Source organism: Melospiza georgiana, chromosome 7 (genome assembly GCF_028018845.1).
Source record: "Melospiza georgiana isolate bMelGeo1 chromosome 7, bMelGeo1.pri, whole genome shotgun sequence".
NCBI classification, from domain to species: Eukaryota; Metazoa; Chordata; class Aves; order Passeriformes; family Passerellidae; genus Melospiza; species Melospiza georgiana.
In genome coordinates this window covers 3,497,908-3,508,577 of record NC_080436.1, presented here as the reverse complement: position 1 = coordinate 3,508,577, position 10,670 = coordinate 3,497,908, and positions in this window count along the sequence as shown.

The window sequence follows — 10,670 nt, the reverse complement described above, 5'->3', positions numbered from 1 at the left end:
GTGCAGTGGGAAGGGAAGCATTTCTCTGGGGAAGCTGGAAACTTTGCTCCATCTGGCAGCTTTCCAAGTCCCCTCATGCCTTCTCCAGGTGCACTACCTCCCTGAGCTGTCTCCCAGCTCTCTGCCCTCTCATAGCCACAGCTGCCAGGACAGTGCCCATGCCCTGTGCTGCTGCCTGCGCCCGGCGCTGTGCGGCTCCGGGCTCCTGCCGGCCGGCTCCCTGTCACTGCCCTGTGCCTTTCAGGTCCTCGAGTGCCTGGACTTGAGGGAATGCAGTGACAGTGTTCTGGACATCATGTCAGAGAACTTGCAGAGTGAGCACAGGGAGAGGCGTCACTTGGCACTCAGAGGCTTCGCAGTGCTGGGAAAGAATCCCTCCTTGGTGAGAAGGGGGCAGTGACTGAAGCTGTGCAATCAGCGTGGGGCTGGGCAACGCAGTCGCTTGGCCTTGCCTGGGCTTTGGGCGCTGGGGCAGCTGCTCCCAGCTCTCCTGCCTCCCGCTTCAGCTGCCCCAGTGCTTCGGGACAGGCCTTTGGCCTCTGGGCCCTGCGGCAGCAGGGTGGCCTTTTACAAACTTGTGTTCCACACAGGCGGAAAAAATGTGGAGCCTGACTGAAAGTCTTGTGGAGCTCCTGCAGGAAAATGAAAGCAACATGATCAGGATGACCATTCTTCTACTGAGATATTTGCTGATGGATATTGGTACCGCAATACCCACCCCCATCGCCCTGCAGCTGGCTGAAGCGCTCCTGCCGCTCTTTGACCATGTAAGGCTCTGTGCCCACAGCCACGGCCACTGGCTGCTGCCCGGACACTTGGTGCCCTGTGGAGATGCAGGCCTGTGCCCTGGGGGCCTGAAGCAGCTCATGCTGAGGTCTTTTGCCCTTCCTTTCATACAGGATGATAGCCAGGTGCAGCTGAGCTGCATGTGTGTCTTTCAAGAGATGCTGGAGTTATTAACAGAAGATGGAAGAAAGGCCTTGAAGTCCCATGTGCGCCAGAGCCTGGTCCCACTCTCCTTCCACTGCCATGATGAGAATCAGATGGTGGCTGAGGTGAGGACTTGTGGCCGGCTGTGGTCCCCCTGGGAGGGTGCTGGGCTGCCTCCTGCCCTGGCACCTTGTGGGCTGCAGCCTCCTCCTGGCTGTGGCACTGGGACGCTCCTGTGCCCTGGCCTGTGGGGCCAACTGTGCCTCTGTGGTGCTCTCCAGGCCTCTCGGGAAACGCTGCATTCTGCAGCCAGATTCCTGAAAAGGAGGGATATTGAACAAATGCTCCAGGTGGATCAGACATGGAGGTTCGGCGAGGGCCTGGTAAGAGCCGCCGCAAATCCCCAGCCTCAGCCTGGAGAAGGCCCCTGAGGGCGGTGCTCAGTGTGTGGGCTGGCAGCTGTACCCCTGCCCGCTGCTGCAGCCAGAGGCTTCGCGGGCTCTTCTCCAGGCTCCCGTGGGCCCGAGGCAGGTGCCCACAGAGCCCCGGCCCGCCGGGGCTGCAGGCCAAAACCACGGTTCCCTGGGTAGCAGCCGGCCCTCTGCCCCCTGCCCTCGGAGCCCTTGGCCAGCGACTGCTGGCCACGCCTCAGGGCTCTGCAGCAAGGGGAGGCCGGGGCTGGGCGCAGGCAGCGCCCTGTCCAGGGTCTGAACCCGCGCCAACCCTTCCCTCCTGCCGCTCTCTGCAGCTGGCACAGGACAGGAGCAGAGCGGCTGAGCACCTGCGCCAAGCCCTGCCCTACCTGCAGAGCCCACAAGAGCCCCTGCGAGAGGCGGCCGTCAGGTTCATGGGTGAGCCACGAGCCCGGGCTGCCCTTCCCCTCCCCTCCCCGGCCCGCCACAGCTCGGCCCCAGCCCCGCCTGCTGCCCCAGCAGCGCCAGCCGGGCCCGGCGCCGTGGAGCCCCGCCTGGCCTGGGCATTGCTGCTGCCACCCTCTGGCAGCCGTGCCCTGGGGCGGCAGCGTGCGGCAAGGGCCGGGCTGAGCCCTGCCGGGCCAGCAGCCCGTGCGGCCACAGCGCCGCTGGCAGGGAGCTGTGCCGCTGGGGCCGTGACAGGCTCTGTGTTCACAGGCATCGCTGGGCGGCACCTGAGGGGGCAGCAGCAAGAGCTGCAGCTGATCTGCACTGGTGAGTGAGGGCAGCGGGCTGACAGCGGGGGCTGACAGGGGGAGCTGCAAGCCCTGGCCCGGCTGCGAAGGGCTCTGCTCCCGTGGGCAGAGCACACTGACATTTCAGGGCCACATGTGGGATTTGTTGGTTGCAACTTCGGGCTGATCCCCTTGCTCCCTGCTCCCTCCTGGCCATGGCAAGAGCAGACTGGGATGAACCTGGCAGGGGCCTCTCCTCAGCTCCTCGCAGATCTGGCACCTGACCTTGACTCTGTTCCTCTCTCTTGAAGCCCTGGAAGAAATGGCATATGACAGCAGTCCTGCCATCAGAAATCTGTCAGCTGAAGCTGGGTTTGTTCTCCGGGCTGTACAGAGGGCTCCCTACTCCACGTGGCGTAAGCTGCGAGATGAGTTCCGCAGCGCATGGAAGAAACGACCTCGCCTGTGCCACCGAGCCTTGCTGTTCTGCTGGAACTCTGTGTAAAGTTGATCTGGAAGAATCTTGTCTGCTGGGGCCACTAGAGCCAGCAGGGATTTTCTTTTTAATCAAGATTTTTGTTTTCATATTTTAATTTTTCTTTTGTATGTAAATAAAAATATGTATAGTAAACAGACTACTAGGATCTTTTCCTTGCCAGTATTGGCAGGGCTTTGGGGAGGAGGATGAAAAGGGTGCTTGTGCTCAGCCAGCTGCCCAGGCGTGCAGTGCTGCAGGGAAAATGGCTAGAAGCCCCTTTGCCTTTGGTGCTTCTGCTGAAGCCTTTGTGCTGCCCACAGAGCGGCTGGGCAGGGGCTGGAGCTGCGGGGATCCCTGCCAGAGCGGAGCCTGGAGATGGCCACAAGCCCTCTGCCAGGCAGGAAGCGCCATCCGTGTCCTCCTGCCCGTGTGCTGCTGGCTGCCTTGCTGAGGGCTCCCAGGTGCCTCTGGATGGGGCTGCTCTGGAGCTGCTGTGGGGCTGGGGCGCTGGCAAGCCCTGAGCAATGGGCTGTCAGAGGCCACAAGCAGCCCCCTGGCAGCTGCCTTGATCCTGACAGCAGGCTGCTCTGGCGCTTCCTCAGTGGGCGGTTGGAGGGATCCCCTGGAATCAGGCGTGCAACCCTGGTCCCAGCCTTTCAGGCCTGTGAGGCCAGGAGTTTTGGGGCTGGGCGTGTGCCCTCCCTGTGCTCCAGACTGGAGCCCCTGGCCCCTCAGCCTTAGGCATTGAGCTCCACTGCCTGCCTGCCGAGTCTTGTTCCTGTTGCCGTGGGGGAGGCTGAGCTTTGTGGTTTTAGGCCCCATTGAGCCAGAAGAGCAGCAGCTTTGAGCTTAGAGGGGCCACAGAAAGGCCCTCATCACAAAGGGCATTCGTGGCTTTCCCAGGGCAGGGACACATGAGATTGTGGCAGGTACCTTCAGGGTGCCACGCTGCCTTTGCACTGGGCCACCTCCCTGTGTGCAGGGCTGGCTCTTTGCTTTGCTGTCCTCGGCCTGTTGCTGTCGTGCTCCTCTGGCTGCCTGCAGAGCTGCCACCGCCAGACAGAAAGCAACTGAAGACAAGAATATCAGAGGCTGCACAGATTCTATTTTTGCCAGAATGCAGGAAAGAGAGTGAGAAAAGCACAACGTTCCACTGAAATTTGATTGTCCTGGGAAACTCAGAAGCTGGTGGTGTTGTGGTACTATTGCCAATCCCTTCCATGAGAAGAATTCCTTTCAGGAAAATGCAAAATCATCTGACAGAGACAAAGTATTTCCAGCAGTTGCTCCAGGTGCTCCGGCCATCAGCCCCTGCAGGAAGGAGCACAGCCCCCAATGCATGTGGGCTTTGGCTCCCTGTGGCACAGAAGCCCCCCGGGGGCACAGGTCTCTGGGGCAGGAGACGGGCACCAGCGCTGCCAGGGCTCGGGGGGTGGCAGCTCTGCTTGGGCAGGGACTCTGCCCCAGCTGCTGATGGCAGCGCTGCCCAGGCCCCAGGGCTCAGAGCAGCATTGGTGCCTGGGCCCACACGTTCCTTGTGCGAGTCCCACCCGCGGGTTTAGGATGGCCACGGGCCGGGACGAGTCCCAAGGAGGCCGTGCCAGCGTCCCTGGAAGGGCCCGTGCCCTTCCCAGCGCGGCTGCGTCGGCAGCCCTGGGGGCTCCTTCTGCTGCCCTGAGCCCGCAGAGCAGGGCAGCGTTTGCTGATGCTCTGAGCCCTTCCTAAAGATCCTGTGGGGCTGCCTTGGACACCTGGGGCCAGGCATTCCTTCCAGCCTGGGCCACTTTGGCTGGGCTGGGGGCGGCCCCAGGGCAGGCGGCAGCGTGTGCAAGGGCCCTTGGTGACACGCTGCAGCACGGTCACTGTGATATGGAACGGGTGTCCAAGGGCCCTTTGTGACACGTGGTGACAAAGGAGCTGGCGGTGACAGGAGCAGGCCACAGTGCTTGGAGCAGGCGACGGGACAGAACGGGACAGAGCGGTGCCGTGAGGAGCCCCCGCACAGCGCGCTCGTTCATGTCCCACCCAGAGCTTTTCTGAGGCGTTACTCCCAAAGGTGACCTCGTGGAAAGACTGCGGGCCTTGCTGATCTGTGGCCTTCTCGAGGTTCTCTTTTGCAGGAGCCTGCGAGGCCAGACTGTGGGACTTTGTGACTCAGAACATTTCTGAAGCATTTCTCATCACTGCCGCTGGCCCCCTCGAGGACAGACCACAATCCTTGACAGGAGTCTCCTGTCCTTGTGGCAGGAGCCCTTTAGACCAAGTGCAGGACTTGCTGTCCTGCAACCTTCCTGAGGCGTCTCTCTTGAAGGTGCCTCCCAGGCACAAGTGCAGGACTTGGTGACTTGGAGCTTTTCCAAGGCATCTCTCCTGCAAGTGTCCACAAATCCAATCAGAGATATGGAGCAGAGAGTGCCGAGAGTGCAAAACTTTGCCTGCGTGGAGGAGGAGGAGGAAGAAGGCCCTAGAGCCGCCCCAGCACTGGAGACCGAGGAGGTGGTGCCATTCCAGCCACTGCAGGAGGGTGAGTGGCAGAGCTGGGCCGCAGGAATGGTGCCTGCAGCCGGCTTGACCCCATCTATCCATGCCATGCCATGCCATGCCATGCCATGCCATGCCATGCCATGCCATGCCATGCCATGCCATGCCCTGGGGACATGCCCAAGGACAGGACGGAAGAGGGGCTGGGCAGACACCCCGCAGTGGCCCTGCTCCATCCCCTGGGCCATCCCGGGGCTCTCCCTGCCTGGGCAGCGCAGGGCTGGGCTGTGTTCTCCGGCCTCTCTCGCAGCCCCTCAGCTCTGGCTGCGCTCGCTCTTTGCCAGATGCAGCCCTGGAGCGCACACAAGAGCAGCAATCCAGCCGTGGCCGCTTCCACAGCACAGCCCAGGTACCTGCAGCCACCCCCACCGGGGCTGGGCCTGCTGTCCCTGCTCAGCCCAGCACCGTGTGTGCAGCACTCCATGCAACACCCCCGGCTTCCTGCCCTTCTCCTACAGCTCGTCTGCAAATTCACCAAGAACATCCAGCAAGAAGACACCAGCACTATGGGCACTGGGCTCCGAGCACACCCGGAGCTCCTCAAACTTAAGACCAGCGTCACCCTGATGCATTTGCCTGTGGAGAAGGGTGTTTTCAGGCCAGAACAAGTAAGCAGCCTGTGGCCAGGCTTCCATTCTCCCATGAATCACATGGCTTCCCGAGCCACGCCTGCTGGTCCCTGGGTGCCTTTGAGGCCATGGCAGTGCAGTGGGAAGGGAAGCATTTCTCTGGGGAAGCTGGAAACTTTGCTCCATCTGGCAGCTTTCCAAGTCCCCTCATGCCTTCTCCAGGTGCACTACCTCCCTGAGCTGTCTCCCAGCTCTCTGCCCTCTCATAGCCACAGCTGCCAGGACAGTGCCCATGCCCTGTGCTGCTGCCTGCGCCCGGCGCTGTGCGGCTCCGGGCTCCTGCCGGCCGGCTCCCTGTCACTGCCCTGTGCCTTTCAGGTCCTCGAGTGCCTGGACTTGAGGGAATGCAGTGACAGTGTTCTGGACATCATGTCAGAGAACTTGCAGAGTGAGCACAGGGAGAGGCGTCACTTGGCACTCAGAGGCTTCGCAGTGCTGGGAAAGAATCCCTCCTTGGTGAGAAGGGGGCAGTGACTGAAGCTGTGCAATCAGCGTGGGGCTGGGCAACGCAGTCGCTTGGCCTTGCCTGGGCTTTGGGCGCTGGGGCAGCTGCTCCCAGCTCTCCTGCCTCCCGCTTCAGCTGCCCCAGTGCTTCGGGACAGGCCTTTGGCCTCTGGGCCCTGCGGCAGCAGGGTGGCCTTTTACAAACTTGTGTTCCACACAGGCGGAAAAAATGTGGAGCCTGACTGAAAGTCTTGTGGAGCTCCTGCAGGAAAATGAAAGCAACATGATCAGGATGACCATTCTTCTACTGAGATATTTGCTGATGGATATTGGTACCGCAATACCCACCCCCATCGCCCTGCAGCTGGCTGAAGCGCTCCTGCCGCTCTTTGACCATGTAAGGCTCTGTGCCCACAGCCACGGCCACTGGCTGCTGCCCGGACACTTGGTGCCCTGTGGAGATGCAGGCCTGTGCCCTGGGGGCCTGAAGCAGCTCATGCTGAGGTCTTTTGCCCTTCCTTTCATACAGGATGATAGCCAGGTGCAGCTGAGCTGCATGTGTGTCTTTCAAGAGATGCTGGAGTTATTAACAGAAGATGGAAGAAAGGCCTTGAAGTCCCATGTGCGCCAGAGCCTGGTCCCACTCTCCTTCCACTGCCATGATGAGAATCAGATGGTGGCTGAGGTGAGGACTTGTGGCCGGCTGTGGTCCCCCTGGGAGGGTGCTGGGCTGCCTCCTGCCCTGGCACCTTGTGGGCTGCAGCCTCCTCCTGGCTGTGGCACTGGGACGCTCCTGTGCCCTGGCCTGTGGGGCCAACTGTGCCTCTGTGGTGCTCTCCAGGCCTCTCGGGAAACGCTGCATTCTGCAGCCAGATTCCTGAAAAGGAGGGATATTGAACAAATGCTCCAGGTGGATCAGACATGGAGGTTCGGCGAGGGCCTGGTAAGAGCCGCCGCAAATCCCCAGCCTCAGCCTGGAGAAGGCCCCTGAGGGCGGTGCTCAGTGTGTGGGCTGGCAGCTGTACCCCTGCCCGCTGCTGCAGCCAGAGGCTTCGCGGGCTCTTCTCCAGGCTCCCGTGGGCCCGAGGCAGGTGCCCACAGAGCCCCGGCCCGCCGGGGCTGCAGGCCAAAACCACGGTTCCCTGGGTAGCAGCCGGCCCTCTGCCCCCTGCCCTCGGAGCCCTTGGCCAGCGACTGCTGGCCACGCCTCAGGGCTCTGCAGCAAGGGGAGGCCGGGGCTGGGCGCAGGCAGCGCCCTGTCCAGGGTCTGAACCCGCGCCAACCCTTCCCTCCTGCCGCTCTCTGCAGCTGGCACAGGACAGGAGCAGAGCGGCTGAGCACCTGCGCCAAGCCCTGCCCTACCTGCAGAGCCCACAAGAGCCCCTGCGAGAGGCGGCCGTCAGGTTCATGGGTGAGCCACGAGCCCGGGCTGCCCTTCCCCTCCCCTCCCCGGCCCGCCACAGCTCGGCCCCAGCCCCGCCTGCTGCCCCAGCAGCGCCAGCCGGGCCCGGCGCCGTGGAGCCCCGCCTGGCCTGGGCATTGCTGCTGCCACCCTCTGGCAGCCGTGCCCTGGGGCGGCAGCGTGCGGCAAGGGCCGGGCTGAGCCCTGCCGGGCCAGCAGCCCGTGCGGCCACAGCGCCGCTGGCAGGGAGCTGTGCCGCTGGGGCCGTGACAGGCTCTGTGTTCACAGGCATCGCTGGGCGGCACCTGAGGGGGCAGCAGCAAGAGCTGCAGCTGATCTGCACTGGTGAGTGAGGGCAGCGGGCTGACAGCGGGGGCTGACAGGGGGAGCTGCAAGCCCTGGCCCGGCTGCGAAGGGCTCTGCTCCCGTGGGCAGAGCACACTGACATTTCAGGGCCACATGTGGGATTTGTTGGTTGCAACTTCGGGCTGATCCCCTTGCTCCCTGCTCCCTCCTGGCCATGGCAAGAGCAGACTGGGATGAACCTGGCAGGGGCCTCTCCTCAGCTCCTCGCAGATCTGGCACCTGACCTTGACTCTGTTCCTCTCTCTTGAAGCCCTGGAAGAAATGGCATATGACAGCAGTCCTGCCATCAGAAATCTGTCAGCTGAAGCTGGGTTTGTTCTCCGGGCTGTACAGAGGGCTCCCTACTCCACGTGGCGTAAGCTGCGAGATGAGTTCCGCAGCGCATGGAAGAAACGACCTCGCCTGTGCCACCGAGCCTTGCTGTTCTGCTGGAACTCTGTGTAAAGTTGATCTGGAAGAATCTTGTCTGCTGGGGCCACTAGAGCCAGCAGGGATTTTCTTTTTAATCAAGATTTTTGTTTTCATATTTTAATTTTTCTTTTGTATGTAAATAAAAATATGTATAGTAAACAGACTACTAGGATCTTTTCCTTGCCAGTATTGGCAGGGCTTTGGGGAGGAGGATGAAAAGGGTGCTTGTGCTCAGCCAGCTGCCCAGGCGTGCAGTGCTGCAGGGAAAATGGCTAGAAGCCCCTTTGCCTTTGGTGCTTCTGCTGAAGCCTTTGTGCTGCCCACAGAGCGGCTGGGCAGGGGCTGGAGCTGCGGGGATCCCTGCCAGAGCGGAGCCTGGAGATGGCCACAAGCCCTCTGCCAGGCAGGAAGCGCCATCCGTGTCCTCCTGCCCGTGTGCTGCTGGCTGCCTTGCTGAGGGCTCCCAGGTGCCTCTGGATGGGGCTGCTCTGGAGCTGCTGTGGGGCTGGGGCGCTGGCAAGCCCTGAGCAATGGGCTGTCAGAGGCCACAAGCAGCCCCCTGGCAGCTGCCTTGATCCTGACAGCAGGCTGCTCTGGCGCTTCCTCAGTGGGCAGTTGGAGGGATCCCCTGGAATCAGGCGTGCAACCCTGGTCCCAGCCTTTCAGGCCTGTGAGGCCAGGAGTTTTGGGGCTGGGCGTGTGCCCTCCCTGTGCTCCAGACTGGAGCCCCTGGCCCCTCAGCCTTAGGCATTGAGCTCCACTGCCTGCCTGCCGAGTCTTGTTCCTGTTGCCGTGGGGGAGGCTGAGCTTTGTGGTTTTAGGCCCCATTGAGCCAGAAGAGCAGCAGCTTTGAGCTTAGAGGGGCCACAGAAAGGCCCTCATCACAAAGGGCATTCGTGGCTTTCCCAGGGCAGGGACACATGAGATTGTGGCAGGTACCTTCAGGGTGCCACGCTGCCTTTGCACTGGGCCACCTCCCTGTGTGCAGGGCTGGCTCTTTGCTTTGCTGTCCTCGGCCTGTTGCTGTCGTGCTCCTCTGGCTGCCTGCAGAGCTGCCACCGCCAGACAGAAAGCAACTGAAGACAAGAATATCAGAGGCTGCACAGATTCTATTTTTGCCAGAATGCAGGAAAGAGAGTGAGAAAAGCACAACGTTCCACTGAAATTTGATTGTCCTGGGAAACTCAGAAGCTGGTGGTGTTGTGGTACTATTGCCAATCCCTTCCATGAGAAGAATTCCTTTCAGGAAAATGCAAAATCATCTGACAGAGACAAAGTATTTCCAGCAGTTGCTCCAGGTGCTCCGGCCATCAGCCCCTGCAGGAAGGAGCACAGCCCCCAATGCATGTGGGCTTTGGCTCCCTGTGGCACAGAAGCCCCCCGGGGGCACAGGTCTCTGGGGCAGGAGACGGGCACCAGCGCTGCCAGGGCTCGGGGGGTGGCAGCTCTGCTTGGGCAGGGACTCTGCCCCAGCTGCTGATGGCAGCGCTGCCCAGGCCCCAGGGCTCAGAGCAGCATTGGTGCCTGGGCCCACACGTTCCTTGTGCGAGTCCCACCCGCGGGTTTAGGATGGCCACGGGCCGGGACGAGTCCCAAGGAGGCCGTGCCAGCGTCCCTGGAAGGGCCCGTGCCCTTCCCAGCGCGGCTGCGTCGGCAGCCCTGGGGGCTCCTTCTGCTGCCCTGAGCCCGCAGAGCAGGGCAGCGTTTGCTGATGCTCTGAGCCCTTCCTAAAGATCCTGTGGGGCTGCCTTGGACACCTGGGGCCAGGCATTCCTTCCAGCCTGGGCCACTTTGGCTGGGCTGGGGGCGGCCCCAGGGCAGGCGGCAGCGTGTGCAAGGGCCCTTGGTGACACGCTGCAGCACGGTCACTGTGACATGGAACGGGTGTCCAAGGGCCCTTTGTGACATGTGGTGACAAAGGAGCTGGCGGTGACAGGAGCAGGCCACAGTGCTTGGAGCAGGCGACGGGACAGAACGGGACAGAGCGGTGCCGTGAGGAGCCCCCGCACAGCGCGCTCGTTCATGTCCCACCCAGAGCTTTTCTGAGGCGTTACTCCCAAAGGTGACCTCGTGGAAAGACTGCGGGCCTTGCTGATCTGTGGCCTTCTCGAGGTTCTCTTTTGCAGGAGCCTGCGAGGCCAGACTGTGGGACTTTGTGACTCAGAACATTTCTGAAGCATTTCTCATCACTGCCGCTGGCCCCCTCGAGGACAGACCACAATCCTTGACAGGAGTCTCCTGTCCTTGTGGCAGGAGCCCTTTAGACCGAGTGCAGGACTTGCTGTCCTGCAACCTTCCTGAGGCGTCTCTCTTGAAGGTGCC